We start from the raw sequence: 14,694 nt of genomic DNA, 5'->3' as shown, positions 1-14,694 counted from the left end.
GGGTGAACTGCGAGCGCCAAGCATGGTGCTCACAGGTCACTTTTTCTGACACCTATGAGAGCCTATGGCTGTAATCAGGTGCTTAAAAAACACCCCCGCCGCTGTAATTCAGGTGCCTGAATAGGGGGTGGCAGCGGCGGCCGTAGATAGATTCATACAATGCAATCCATTGGTCATAGAGGGGGTGGCTGGAGAGAGGGGGCAGTGCCCGTGCGCCCTTATGGATGCACTGCCACTGCATCTTTTATTCTCACTCCCCCATCTTCTCTCCATCTCCATTTCCCCCCATTTTTGCATTTCTCTTCCTTCACTATCTTATCTCTCTTTTCTCTCTAAGTTGTCTTTCTCCTCTCTGTGTTCCAGCTCTTCTTTGTCTGCTCTCTCCTATTTTTTCTCTCTCTCATATTTGTCTTTCTTTTGCCTTATCTATCTATCTATCTATCTATCTATCTATCTATCTATCTATCTATCTATCTATCTATCTATCTCTTTCTTTATTTTGTATTCTCTCTCTCAACACCTAAATAGGTTTTGATTCAACACTAAGTTTAATGCTAGCTGTACACACATAGATTTCTTTTGTTCAGCTCTAGAGAAATGGAATAGATTCCTCCAACTATGCTAAACAGCATGGATGAAGGAATCTAATTTTCCGTCTATTTTACTAAAGCAGCAGCACCCTCCAAGGCCTGAATACCTGAACAGTGACCGCATCTGATTGGATGTAGTCACAGTTCAGCCGACAATTCTTCACCCAGCTCCTTTGTTTTTCAAACAAACTTGTCAAGCTGGGATGATGCCAACAGGGCCACCCATGACTTTTGGCTGATTCAGCAGGAATAAACCGACATTGAGCATGTATATCCAGTTTGGGCGTGGATAGCCATGATCCTTTTTGCTATTTCTTTTTTTAATTTCTGTGTGTGTCTTTACATTCAATGCAATTGTTTATTTATAAAATGTGAATAATTCTAGACATGATAAAGACAATCAGGATGAATGCTACAGGGTTATCTTCTAAACCATGTCATTAAAACATGCCAAAGGGAACACAGTGATAGATGTGCCTGTTGTCAAGTAGATATCGCTAAGCTGAAACTATAGTGTTTGGTGTGCAGGTGAAACGTAATTACATAGTAATGAGACATTACCCTCCAAGGAGCAGGATGGCCTGCTCGCCACCATTTGCAGTGACACAAATGTCGATGACAAGGTTTATTTGCAAAATGTTTTTTATGACCAAGAAAGCACCTGCCTCTTGAATGCATTGTTTCATGCAAGAGATCCCATGTTATGGTTCATTGTCTTTACTCAATGCATTTGAATGATCTCTGTTAAGACTTATATTTTATAATTTACATTTCTATTCATTATTATGTTTATTTAGTTATAGTTTATAAAATCACTTGTAAAAAAAATTGAACTATATTTAGTACTAGTCTGATAGCCAGCTCAAATTCATATGGATGTCCAGACAAAACATTTTTTTTTAGTTTTGGATAGATTGAGAAATGGTTAGACCCCGTCTGTGTTTTTACTGTTATTTGGGGCTTTGTTAGGAATCAGAGAGATTTATCCTCACTTCCTGTACTGCTAACAGCGTTTTACCAGAGAGGAAGTGTGGGGAAATCCCCTACAGCTACACAGACAGAAATAAAAATGCTTTCCTTGAAGCATAACTAAAGGCATTTTTTCATTTTGGAAAGAGTGGAGATTCCAAATAAACATAAACATTCCAATAAAAACACTGTTGACCCCAGTGACAACCCTCACTCACTTTTAGGGACTTCCTCTCATTTCCTGTTTTGTCTATAAGGACAGAGCAAAAAAAAAAAAAAAGAACATAAAAACAGGGTTTATAACTTTCCAGTATTCTATCCAAAAAGGAAAAAAGTTTTGCCTTTAATTTTACTTTAATTTTACTTTACGCATAGTGGGGGAAGTCTTGAACCTGTGTCATGTTTCTATTTCTGTATGTGGCCCCGTTGTAGATTTTTCCTCATTTCCTGCCTTGTGAAAAGCATTGTCAGCAGGAAAAGAAGTAAGGGTAAATCTCTCTTACTGAGCCATTGATAGCAATAAAAAAACAGATGTTCTAATCCTTCTCCATCTCATCCAAAACTAAAAAAATGTTTTCGGCTTGATATACACTTGCAATACACTTGGTACAGACAGATACCTTAAAGTGGTTGTAAACCGCATTCATGAAATTTGATCTAAGCACATATATATCTGTAGTGTTTACTTGTCTCTCTCCAAAGCTCTATGTGCCGTTTCCCTCTGGTGCTCTGTTCCTCTGTTATCTGTATGAGTCACTTCTGACAAGCTCTCTGACACATGAGATAACAGTAGCTGAAAATTTGTGTCAGGGAGGGAGCTTAGAGGTAGATAAACAGGGAGCTTGTCTTTTCAGACTACAGCCCTGCATGTTCCTTAATTTCTCTGCCTATGTGTGTGTGTGTGTGTGTGTGTGTGTGGGGGGGGGGTTGTCCCTTTCCTCCAATCAGCTCTCATACAGTGTAAGCCCAGACTCCCCACCCACCCCTATGTGCTGCTGAAAGGGGAAGAAAGATTTTTAACACGATCTGCACTTTCCAAAGAGTGTACAACTTACGTAGGAGGATTTGTTTCATCTCTGTGTATCATCTGAGGCTGTTAACTTCACTGGGTATATGGTGAGGGTTTGCATCCACTTTAATTTACATTCTGTAGCAAACTATGACTGTCATTGGATTTAAACAGAAAATATAAAAAAACTTTAGACCCTTCCCTTACTCTATCCAAGATGAAAAAAAAATTAGCTATTGTCCCTTTTTTAATAAGTGCACTTGTGCAGGCCTACTGAATAGGTTCCACTATTCAGTAGGCCTGTACAAGTGCACTTATGAAAGAGGGACTATAGGTACTTTTTTTTTCATCTTGTATAGAGTAAGACCCCTTTCACACTGAGCTGCCCGTGCTATAGCGCTAAAGCGTTGCTCGTTTTAGCGCTGTTTAAGAGGTGCTTTTCGGCCGCTAGCGGGCGCTTTTAACTCCTACTAGCGGCCGAAGAAGGGGTTAAAAACGTCCGTGTTGCAGTGCTTCCGAAGCGCTTTTCAGGTGCTTTGGAAGCACTGCCCATTCATTTCAATGGACTTAGTGTTTTGGGAGCGCTGTATACAGCGCTCCCAAAACGCCCCAAAGATGCTGCTTGCAGAACTTTTCCTAACGTCCCGCAAGCGCACTGCCTCAGTGTGAAAAGTCACATTGAAATGAATGGGAGGCAGTTTTCAGTTTTTTTTTGCGATATGTGTCCTGTTGGAGAGATTTGAAAGTGAAACAAAATCCCTGCAAATAAGGGAATCCATTGGGGACCACCATGTCATCAGAACTAGTGTCCCCATTGGGAAATTTCCCCTCGATTACTGTTCTGCGGACTCTATAGTGACAATCCAAAATTTGGGATTTTCTTTTACTTTCACTTTCATTGATAACGACAAGGATAAGTAGAGAGGGTGAATCTTCCTAACTGGAGCTCAGACAGCAATAAAAACTGACAAGTGTTCTAATCCCTCTCCACTCTATCCAGAACTAAAAACATGCTTTGCTTTAGTTACACTTTAAGATTGATGTGTTCTTTCTTTAATGTCAAATATTTCCATTAAATGTACGTGTCATTAAACTGAAACTGAAAATGCCAGATTCAACTTTTTTTATCCAATTAAAAAAGGAAACCTTTAATAAGTGGAATATATAGGCTTCCATTGCTAATGACCTGGCTGTTATGTTAATCATCTATCTTTCTGAGTCACTGACCTGGAAAAAATATAAGATCAGAAATTCTGTCTTCATGTGCTGTACACTTATTCTAGGTCAGTCAGTAACTCCAAAAATATTGAGGACAGCCAAGCAACTAGCATTTAGTGGTCCAGCACTGCACTCAGGACAGTTTACCTTTAAGACTTATTGTAGCCATATATATCATAAATATATATAAATATAAATTTTTTTTAGCTGTAGGTTAAGCTATGCTGAAATCTCATTGCATGTTGAGACATATAAAGCAAAAAAAAAAAAAAAAAAAAAACAACATATGGACCAGTTTTCCAGTTTAGAAAATCTTTATATCTTCTCCACTGCCAATCTAGAAGTGTATGGAGTGCAAATGAATCTTTTTCTTGGTCATTATCCACTTGGATGATTATGTGTGGTCACTGGGTGGCTATTCCTATTGTTTCCAAATATTTGCATCGCATATGGAAAATGTGCCAGCGGGATCATAACGTGGACTGTGTGTATAGCCAAATCTTCTACAGGCAAGGTTGTATACTGCCAAGTTGAAGCTGGATCTGAGGCGCCATATGTAGCCAACATAAGATATACCACAACTTAAAATACCACAAGAAGCTGTTAAACAAGCAAGAACATGATTTATTATAAGCAACTGAATATTCTGAGAGCTGTAAAATACTACCAGGTGTCCTATGTGATAGCCATAGGAAGTTTATATTGTAAATCCTTCCACATATGTTGGGTTGGAAATCAGACTTTCATAAAAGAAGATCCATTGTCGTAGACCTTGCAATCTATTGATACTGAGAATTATTTCTTCATGCAGGATCTATCACTGTGCTAAACATCAGTAATGGTTTTAGGTAATACATCATTTTAGAAATAAGGGCTGCCATTAAGTGAGATGAGAATACAAGTGACAGTCTTCCCTTGAAGGTAAGTCATCATTGTCTTCTGAGAAGTTCCTCACTGGATGGAGTAATTGTTGAGCTGGGTTAAATCATGAAGGGACAGCAGCACGATGGTCTCTGCAACAGCAGAAACATCAATGTTAGCTGTTTTCCATTTTCAGCATAACTGCTGGAACTCTTATAATGGGCAACTATGTAAGAACACTTGTAAAATACACCATGGCTGGTCCACATAGTTTATGACATAGTGACAACCTATTTTATTTATTTATATATTTTGTTGGTCAGAGATTTTTTATATATCACTGAAAATGTATGCAGAGTTTTACATACTGTACATTCACATCAGTCAATGCTTCCACACACACACTTAAATAGATTAACAAATGTGTCATTGATAAGCATGCCATGATATAGCTTTTGTTAATTAAAAAATCAACCACGTTACTCATGTCACGGTGGTGGTTGCCTTGTTACTTTAGGCAACAAAAACTTAAATTTTCTCAGCTTTCATTTATTGTATTAATTGAGGGCATTGACTTATTAGAAGATCTGTACTACACAGGAAAATTATTTATATTGTTCATTCAGGACCCAATTATCAGGCATTGGGGTTGATTCACTAAAGGCAAATAGACTGTGCACTTTGCAAAGTGTGGTTGCACACTGCAAGTGTAATTGCTCCAGAGCTTAGTAAATGAGGTAAAGTTTTACTTTACAAAAGAATACCCTACACACGCCAGGAAAAAAAAATGCATTTTTGCTTTTGCTTGCACATGATTGGATGATGGAAATCAGCAGAACTTCTGCTTATTTACTAAGCTGTGGAGCAACTGCTCTTGCAGAGTGCAACCGCACTTTGCAAAGTGCACAGTCTATTTACCTTTAATAAATCAACCCCATAGTATTCCATTTTTTGTTTAGTCCGCAGAAGACACCGTGGTTGGTCAATAGCTCATTTGAACTTTCTGGTTAAATCAGCTAAATACATTCCGGGTGAATCTAAACAAATGGTGTGTAAAAGTCCTACAATATGTTTCCTTTAGAAAGCAGCCACAGCCTAAAAAGCCTGTTCCTATGCCAGCATGATGTGGAGAAGGATTCTTGCTCTTTGTGGGGAAATTGTTGTCACTCTGTAGAAGTCAGACATGCCCCCTGCTGAGCCAGACCTATAGCTCTCCAATCGCCGGGGAGTATGAGGTTGATTGGAAAGCTCTAGCTCTCCAGAAACAAATCATTACCTTACAAAGGTCTGACCCTCCACTATTTTATTTAAAACGTTTTTTTTTTTTGTTGAACCGTGTCACTGGAGAGCTTATTTATCACTTTTCCTATACCTGAAATGAGGGCAAATCTTCCTAACGGGGTCAAAGATTGCAGTTAAAACTTGACAGAGGGTCTATTCCTACCCTACTTTGTCCAAGAGAAAACAAAAAAAAATCATATGGACTGGAGTTAGGCTTTAAATTAAATTACATTATTGTGAGTAGTTTGTCAAGAGAATACTGGGCAGGGCTTGCAACCCTCAGTCCACAAAAATGTTGCGTTTTGTCTGTCCACATAGGGACTTGAGGGATAAGTGCATTTCTGGCAGGTCGACGGGTATTTTTCTGTACTTGTAGGGTTTTTACATCGATAAAGCTTTGGGGGAAATTGCAGAGATATACTGCTAGCTTGTTGTTTTTTTATTTTATCTTGGAATACATTTTAAAGTGGATTTAAACCTCCAAACAAAAAATAATAGATTGCAGCTTACCAATTCTTAGATGTGGTGGCTGCATTTGCTCTTTTTTTTAGGCTTTTTTTTCTTTTGTTTTTAACTGGTGATCCAACCAGTAAGTCTGTTATTTTTAAACTTTTGTTTGGAAACCAAATTGTCCAGACAAAGTGGAAGTTAGAGGATGGAGACAAACCTATAACTGACAGAGGTGCTTTCAATAGCGCTTTCAATATTATTATACAGGATTTATATAGCGCCAACTGTTTGCACAGTGCTTTACAAAATAAAGGGAGACAGTACAGTTACAATACAATTCAATACAAAAGGGAAAGAAAACTGTATCGGTAAATGCTTGAAAAGTATTAGCTTTAGTTTGGCTTTAATTTGTTAGTTAAATCTATTTAAATCTGCTAATCCTTATAATACTACCCCGCCCCGGATAGACAATGCCACTGTCCAATGGTGTCTCCACTGCTACTCCATTGAGTGGAGACACCATACGACAGGAAATGTGTTACTGGCCAGATCACCAGGTGAAAATAAGGAAAAAAAGCCCTAAAAAAAAAGCAAACAAATGCAGCCACCACATTTAAGGATAGACAAGATGATATACAGCATCTCACAAAAGTGAGTACACCCATCACATTTTGTAAATGTTTTATTATATCTTTTCATGTGACTACACTGAAGAAATGACACTTTGCTACAATGTAAAGTAGTGAGTGTACGGCTTGTATAACAGTGTAAATTTTCTGTCCCCTCAAAATACACAGCCATTAATGTCTGTGTATACTGTATATTATTTTTTTTCAGGTTTAATACCACTTAAAGCGGGATTCCGGCTTTGAAAAAAAAAAATTAAAGTCAGCAGCTGCAAACCCTGTAGCTGCTGACTTTAAATAAGCACACTTACCTGTCCTGGGTGCCCGCGATGTCGGCCGCCCGAGGCCGACCCGTCCCTTGCCTCTCGGGTCCCAGCACCGCCATCCTAAGGCCCCTTTCACACTGGGGCAGTTTGCAGGCGCAATTACACTAATAATAGCGCCTGCAAATCAACCCGAAAGTGCCGCTGCTTTGTCTCCAGTGTGAAAGCCCCGAGGGCTTTCACACTGGAGCGGTGCGCTGGCAGGACGGTAAAAAAAGTCCTGCTAGCAGCATCTTCGGAGTGGTGAAGGAGCGGAGTATATACCGCTCCTTCACCGCTCCTGCCCATTGAAATCAATGGGACAGCGTGGCTATACCGCCGGCAAAGTGCCTCTGCATTTCTCGGCCGCTAGCGGGGGTAAAACCGCCCCACTAGCGGCCGTATACCGACGGTAAAGCGCCGATTACAATAGCGGTGCTTTACCTCCGACGCCGCCCCAGTGTGAAAGGGCCCTAACTAATGGAAACACGCAGTGGAGCCTTACGGCTTCACTGCCCATTTCCTACTGCGCAGATGTGAGTCGTGCAGCGCTTTGTGAATGGGACGCGATGTGTTGTGGGACACACACAGTTCCCATAACACACCGCGCCCCATTCCCCAGAAGACAACGCTGGGAGGGGAAGACTGAAGATCACCGCGGCGTAGGAAGAGGCAGATTAGGAAGACTGCCTAGCAACAGCCATTTCACGTAAGTTAAATTTGTTTTGTTTTTTTCCCTCCATTTTTTTCTGCAATTTTTTTTTTAAGAGTGGACCTCCACTTTAAAGTTTTGGGAAAATGCCATTATGTTGGATTTCTGCCTTGTTTCTGTCTTGTTTTGTTTCTCAGGTTACTTCCCATCTCACACCACCATTATGATGGAGCATTATCTTACAGGCCAGATTTACTAAAGTGTGACATAAACCTGGTCATGCGCAAGACAATTTGGAAAAAGAAAAACATCTTGTTTGCTTGATAGAATGTTTGAAGGTTCACAATACCATACTGTACACATCAGTAAATTATGTCTTTATTTTATATTTTAGAGAATGAAACAAGAAGATTGACATGTCTTCAATAGATAAAAAGAACAATACTTACTTTAGGGAGGACAACCTGCAAACATCAACTGACACATCTCCTCATTGCGTTTCCCAAGAGATACCAAAAGCCAATGAGTAATTCAGACCATTTGAAACCACCCATACCTGAAATATACATTTAGATAGATTTGCTTTTCATTGAGGTGCCCACAAATGGTTGGAAACCAGCTGGAATCTAGCAAAATGTTTCTTTTCCTTGATCAAAAGTATAAGGCCATATTAATTGGTGTAAAAATTGGACACCAAGTGCTACATGGATCTGGGACCAAAATATATAGTTACCTATAGCTAAATATCTAAATATATATATAGCTATACCTAAAGTGTATCAATAGACAAAAATTTTTGTTTCATTTTTGGTGGAGTAGGGAGGGGTTAAAGCACCTGTCAGTTTTTGTTTTGCTGTCTGTGGACCACTGAAGAAATCCCACTTCAAGTCCTGTCCTAGAGATGCAACAGAAAGTTCAAGGAAATCTCTCAAAGTGTGAAGGAAATTTACATTTTGGAAAGTTGTCCTCTGAACTAGTGTCCCCATTGGATGATTTCCCTTCACCGCTTGTGCCAGGAACAACTATGGTCATTTTAATAAGAGCGTAAATCTTCCTAGCGGGTCACAGGCAGCAATAATAACTTGACAGAGGGTCTAACTTTTTTACACTCTGTCCAAAACTAAAAAAAAGGTCCTGCCTGGAGATACTCTTTAAAATGATTCTAAACTTTCTTTAAAAAAAAAAAAAAATAACAATAATAAACATATAAGCAATAATAAATGTAAACATTCCTGCTCTGTGCAATAGGTTTACCCAAAAGCTCCTCTTCTGGGGTCCCCACTGCCGCTCCTGGCTCCTCTTCTTTGGCAAGTGCCCCCCATAGGAAGTCGCTTTCTAAGAGGGCACTCGTGCCTGCTCAATCCCAAGCCACACTGCCTACATCCATAGACACAGACAACATGACTCAACCCTGCCCCCTCCCTTGTCACAGGATTTGATTGACAGCAGCAGGAGCCAATAGCTCCCACTGCTGCCTCCATGTCCTGTGAGGAGGGAGGGAGCAAAGAAAGCTGCTGCTCTCGGGCACAGCACTGGATCGAGATCAGGCTCAGGTAATTATTTATGGGGGCTGGAGGGATCCTGGTCATAGAAGGTTTTTAACCTTAATGCAGGTAATGTATTAAATTAAGGTTAAAAAAAAAAGTAACCCTTTAGAACCACTTTAGCTACTTTGTAAATCAAAATATATTCCTTCAAGTACATCCTATATCCTCAGCCAAAGCAATACATTTGCAAAAAAATAATCCTCCTTATATTCAAACACTTTTGACAATAACATTTTATGTCAATAAACTGTATCATTCAGTCCTCCAGCACCAGGTCCACTGTTCTGTTTATTATATTCATAATATACTTGAACTTTTTTAAAATCTGGTATGTGCGCCCACATTGCCTCACACACATAGCCAACAGCAACAAGTTGAGCCAGCAGACAAGTGAAATCATGGGACCACTAAATGTTATCTGTAGCAGACTACTAAGTGCACAGAACAGGCACAAATGTCAAAATAGGCAGCAAAAGGAACATGGTAACAAAACCCAGACATGTTCTAGCGGAAAAATCTATTTAGAGATTCAATACCATATCTAGAATATAACGAAACCAATTGTCTGGTTTTGCCAGTACAACATCCTTTGATTGTCTTGTGCTAACTATGTGCTGAGAACATTTGCCTTCCCTGGTTAATGAACTCTGCCCCATGGAAGTGAGCAGCTAACCCATTTTTAGACTGTTACTTTTGTCTTGGTGATCCAGAGATCTGGTGTCTTTACAAAGGACCAGCTATAATCCTCACAATGAAATGACTATGTTTTCTACAAATCAGGAGGAAAACAATTCTTATTGCTACACAGTAGTTAAATTAAAGTAATAATTCAAATCCAGCGAATTATCCTGCTCCAACATTTATCATATCTTTTTCCTGTGGATAATTTTATGAAAGTATAATAGCTTGTGAACCAAGGCCATCTGTCTAACCTCCCTATCTGCGTGTCTGGTCACCCTCCTGTCAATTTCTGTAACAAATATTGCTTACAATTGGAATAAATAGCAAATCAAAAGTTAGAGATTTCTTAGGTATGTTTATTAAAAGATATATATAAATGCCAGCACATTAGTGAGCACTTAGAAATAAGAGGATTTCTTAGAAATAATGCTACAGTACAACATTCTCATTGAAAACCTATATCTAATAGCAGAGACTATGGATCTGATGATCAGTGAGAGCTTGCTTGTGGTCGGATGCATATATAAATATTTCATATAGTAATTTGAATAATTGGAGTGGTTTGCATATACGGAATCTAAATATAGATCAAGTAAATTATATGCAGTATTGGCTGGGGGAAAAAGGATCAGGCGTTTGTTACAGATTACTAATTGCATTCTCCTTTCTATTCGTTACAATGACAGGTGTATATTTTTTACAGGAGGCAATAATTGCCACCAAAGCAGACATGCACTTTCTGCTTTGTACCCCAGGAATCTATCATGGAAAAAAAGAAAAAAATCATTAGTGCATTGTAATGCAGAACAACCTCTTTTATGAGTTTAATATATAATTTTCATCATAGGTTAAAAGAAAACACTGTTATTCTTATAACACGTCAAATTTGATAAGATCTGAATACATGTAATAGCTCATCAATTGTATAAATTACTTCCCATAATTCTGCAGATTCCCTTTCACGTGATCATACCTGACCTTTAAAATTGCAGTTTAATTTTAATTTTCTGGGCATCTACAGTACATATCAGACATTTGCTAGACTATAAATATCTATAAAAAAGATCATACCTTTTACAAAACTATATTCATCCTTACCTGTAACATAATATTATATACAATCTGAACTCTTTTCTATTATAGGATAGCATCCTATTAGCATATTTTGTGAAGGAAAGTAGGCGGATAACACACATATTTCACCATATTTAACATGATGTGTAAAATGTCACTGAATTTGCTGGCACTTAAATTATTACTAAAATTAAGCGGTGAACTTTTTTTTATTTTTTGTTTTATATATACAGAAATAATTTACCTAACCTACTGATAGAGCTATTGTCTTAAGTTTACACGTAATTAAAGATTTCAAAAATGTTGTAACAACTTGATTGCTCTTAATAGCATGTCATAATAAGCACCCTCTCAATCTCTTGCAAAAAAGAGGCTTGCTACATGAAATATCGCCAAGATCTATACAATCAAAATCTCCATGTAATTTTGCAGTCACTAAAACGCTAATGTGCTATGAGAAGGTATCATAGCTCACACACACGCATTGGACATATAGAATTCAAATCTGCAAATCTGGAAATTTTTATATTTATGTGTATGTTATATTACTGATAGTGTGTTTTTATAAGAAGCAATGATGGTTTGGTGTTATTTTTTTTAAATTTTCAAGTAAACTCTTGTTTTGTATAATTTTTGATTTACTTAAAATGTTTATTTATCAAATAGACATATGGTTGCAGGTACACTTATGACTCTGGTTTTGTAGAACATACAAGGTTCTCCAAAGAAGGAGCACAGCAGTAGCCTTTCTCTTTGTAACCCTAACTGGATTTTAACACAACTCCTTAAGCAGGACATGTATCGAACTTCGACCGGTTCAGCAGGGACCGGTTGAATATCGGTCAGTGTGCACTTCTGTCTGATTAACAGAAAAATCAATGTTGGAAAACCAACATTTGACCAGCGCTTAAGGCCAATGGCTACAGTGCTGATCAGTAAATTCTGATGGGGGAGGAGATCCCCCACTGTCAGAATACAAAGACACAATGGGAGATATCCCTGCTTCAACATTGCTTGTGTTGATGAGGAGATCTGTAAGTTTTTTATTCAACTCGCTGGCTGAACAAAATAAAACTCAATGGGGGTTATTTACGAAAGACAAATCCACTTTGCACATCAAAGTGCACTTGGAAGTGCAGTCGCTTTAAATCTGAGGGGTAGATCTGAAATAAGGGGAAGCTCTGCTGATTTTATCATCCAATCATGTGCAAGCTAAAATGCTCTTTTTTATTTTCCTTGCATGTCCCCCTCAGATCTATAGCAACTGTACTTCCAAGTGCACTTTCAAGTGCACTTGTAGTGCAAAGTGGATTTGCCTTTAGTAAATAACCCCCAATGTGTATACCTAGCTTTAGGCTCATTCACTTTTGGCTCATTCACTTTTGTGTGTAAATCAACTCTGTAACGATCAGGCTTTTTTTAAGCAAAACAGTTAAAGCTAACCTGGTAAACATGTGAATCAGTACCTAGAGCTCCACCAACTGGTGTAAAATTGCACGATAAATCAAAGCGCTGTTCAAACTGTTGGCGCTATATAAATCCTGTATAATAATAATAATATTTATATGCAGTACTTTATATTCACCTAATCATTTTTTCCTTTGCATTTTTTTTAAAACCAATCAATTAATAAAAAGAAAATGAAAGAAAATGTATAAATGCATTCCCATTAACATGCACAAATATTAAAATTCTATCTAAGGTTTTTTGTCCCTTAATGTATTGTCAACAGCATTAGTGTTTCAATTAGCAAAATGTGTTAGTGTAAGTAAAGACTTCAATAAGTAAAACGGAAATGTGCAAACTGAAATTATCAATGCTAACCAATTATACATTTTCTTTTATCGTTCTCATCACTTTGAACTGGTGAAAGCTGAGATGTGAATGGTCATCATGGTTACAACATATCTCTGTTCTGTGCATCTTATATACCCTATCTCCATTGTCAGATATTGGCAAGCAAAGGACTGTGCCAAACTGCACTGTGCTGGCAGCTAATTAAGTGCAAGTAAATACACATAAGGAATAATAAATGTTGAAGGAAATAAAGTAGTTAATTCCTGCCTCTAATATGCATGAGACGTGAATAAATATTGTACTTATTAAGGACTTGTGGTCATATGTGTACCCTCAAAATATAGGGGACAAGCATTTATCATAAATGATGCAATGAGAACGTTTGAACTACACTTACTATATATATATATATATATATATATATATATATATATATATATATATATATATATATATATATATATATTTGTTTATATATTTATTTAAATCTCCATTCGGTGAAAAATACATGTGATAGGATGGTCAGTTTTTAAAGCTTCATAGGATTACATAATCCAGCACTCACTTGTACAAGAATTAAAACGATAATGTATTAAGTACTCAGACTAAAAAGAGTTATTTTAAGAGGACCCTTAGGCCATTAAAGGCAGGGGAAACCTAAACAGACCTGATTGTGTCAGACGAAATTAGTAAAAGAATAATCCACATCCGAAATACTTCCTTTTATTTACAAGACCCAGGAACAAAACAATATGTTTTTTTCGCCACCTACCCGGCATAATAATATGTAAATATTTTCATGAGGCACTCTCATTAGCATATTGAGACAAATAGGCCGTATATAAATATATATGTCTATGCAAATGCAGATGGGCCACTGTATATGTAAATGATTTGCAATGATCCAATTTACCATCTCTTTCCATAAATAAAAGGGAGTATTGATGCATGCTATTTGTTGTACTGTATAAAGGGTAGAAAACCCTACATCACAGAAAGCAATCTATCTCCTGGCTTTTAGTGACAAATATAAATCACCCGAGTCTCGCTCGGTGGTTTATAAATGTCACCGGAGTCCCTCTAATAAATTATAGCTTTTAATGTACACTTGGATGCACTTCACTTCATCACACATATCCCTTGCACTCCATCTATCCCTGCTTTTTTTGTGATGGGTTTATGCATACAAAAGCTACATGATTTTTTTTTCCCGTCTTTTGTTATTTTATTTTTATGTGCATCATTTGCATGGTGTGAACAAATGCAAGCAACAGAAAGGCACAACAGTAAGCCTACCTAGCGACAGTACTTCCTCCTCCAGTTTATAATTTAATGATCTGGATTTTTTTTTTAATGATGATCATATATTCTTTTCCCTACAGGCATCTATTTCCCAGAGTCAATTCTATCATTTATTCATAAGGGTATGTCTCAAGTACAAGGTAGTATTACCAGGCTGGCTTGACAGTACCTCCATACACATGAGCAGCATTCATAATTTATGAAATTTTCTGTGGTTGTGAGGGCTGAATAAACCTGAGGTCACATCTCTGTGAAAAGCAAAACATGCCATTATACCAGATGAGGGATAACTGCATTTGAAAATAAACCCCCTCGTTGCCAGGCAGATTTATAGT

Source organism: Aquarana catesbeiana, linkage group LG05, assembly GCF_042186555.1.
Source record: "Aquarana catesbeiana isolate 2022-GZ linkage group LG05, ASM4218655v1, whole genome shotgun sequence".
NCBI classification, from domain to species: Eukaryota; Metazoa; Chordata; class Amphibia; order Anura; family Ranidae; genus Aquarana; species Aquarana catesbeiana.
The sequence above is the reverse complement of the archived record's forward strand: the minus strand, read 5'-3'. Positions refer to the sequence as shown.